Genomic DNA, 1570 nt, shown 5'->3' with positions numbered 1-1570 from the left:
AATGAATTACTCATATATAAAACAATAGGGATGGATCTGAAAATCATTAGACTAAGTAAAAGAAACCAGACACAAAAGAATACATGATATATGATTGTTTATATAAAATACAACTACTATATAGTGATAAAAAGCAGATCAGTGTTTGCCTGCAGCCAAGGGCAGGTGGAGCAATTGACTGTAAAGGAAATAAAGAATTTGGTGGTGGCGGGGGGACTAGAAATGTTCTGTGTTTTTTTTTGTTAAGGTGATTTCACAGATATATACAACTATTGTAACTCATTAAATTGTATCTTTTAAATAGATGCAATTTATTGTTCCTAAATTATTCATCAATACATTTTATAAGGAAAAACCAGGAAAACCTTTTTTGTATAATTCTTCATGGCTGAAATCTATTTCTCACTCAGTAACAACCCTAATTCAGTGGCCCTGGGTTAGCCTTCAAACCACATATAAAAGCAAAGAATATTTATTCCACTATCAGAGTTCCTCAAATATTTGGAAAGAGTCAATTATTTTATTTTAGTCTTTTCTTCTCTATATTATATTCTATCCTTTCTCAATCCCCCAGCTTAAACATATTGTTTAAGTCCTAGGCTCTTTAACTTTCTTATTTTCCCACCTTCGAAAACACTTTGTTGTCAATATTCCTTATAAACTGAATGCAAAACTCCAAGTGTTATCTGCTGAGTCTTGTCCAATGAAAAGAGTATGGTTTGTGGAAAGAACAAGAGACCAGGTATACAGAAATTTGAGTTTGCTGGCTCTGCCAATGTCTATTTTTTTTTAATCGTAAGCAAAGCAATAACTGTATATTTCTCAGTATAATGAGGGAGTTGGAATTATTTATTTACCTAAGATTTTATTCATTTTTAGTATCCAGAAATGAAAGTATAGGTAAGAAACTTCTAAGAAACTGTCTCAATTAGGAAATATAAATCAGCTGAGACATTCTGATTACAAGTTACTGAGGCTTAGAAATATTTTTTGGTTTAGATGTTGGGGTATTAATAGAAAATTAAAAAAAAAATTTTTGGTATGATTTGAAAAGAATCATTTAGCTTTGTACTTAAGTTGTATCCATTTTTCTATTTGCATATGTATCAATAGCCCCTAATTTCTGATGTTGGAGATTTTCCACTCATGTGCTTTAAACTGATAGGAACAAATACTGCACTTGATCTTAGCCAAAAGGCTGAGAAGTGATCCAGTCATGTGCTATCAGACCATACAGGTTTGTGATCTGCTACAAAATCTCCATAAGTTCAAAAAATTCAAAACATACAGCAGCACAGCTGTTAGGTTGGGGAAAATAAAATATTAAAAAATTTAGAGCTGTTTAGAGGATGCTTTGCTATATATATTTTTAATATGACTTGTGTATATGAGTATGTTGGGAAAGATGCCATTTGGAAGTTAAGTTGAAAGAAAAAAATCTTTATGCCTTAAGTTCACTCTGGATAGCAGTAGATGTTACAAATAAAATGAGAATTTGTTCAAAGCTAGAAATTTCAAATATATACTTCTAATTGTAACGTTTAAGTAACAATAAAAATCAGTGTTAACT

The 1570-nt window shown here is 30.8% G+C and overlaps 1 pseudogene; it reads right to left on the bottom strand.

The window, feature by feature from the left end:
- Positions 1 to 1050: 1050 nt before the first annotated feature.
- LOC116530056 lies at positions 1051 to 1210 on the bottom strand (annotated as a pseudogene).
- Between the last annotated feature and the right edge of the window lie 360 nt (positions 1211 to 1570).

Source organism: Sapajus apella, unplaced genomic scaffold (assembly GCF_009761245.1).
Source record: "Sapajus apella isolate SASKATOON/1434 unplaced genomic scaffold, GSC_monkey_1.0 scaffold64, whole genome shotgun sequence".
NCBI classification, from domain to species: domain Eukaryota; kingdom Metazoa; phylum Chordata; class Mammalia; order Primates; family Cebidae; genus Sapajus; species Sapajus apella.
Note: the sequence above shows the minus strand (reverse complement) of the source record. Positions and strands in the feature narration are given on the sequence as shown.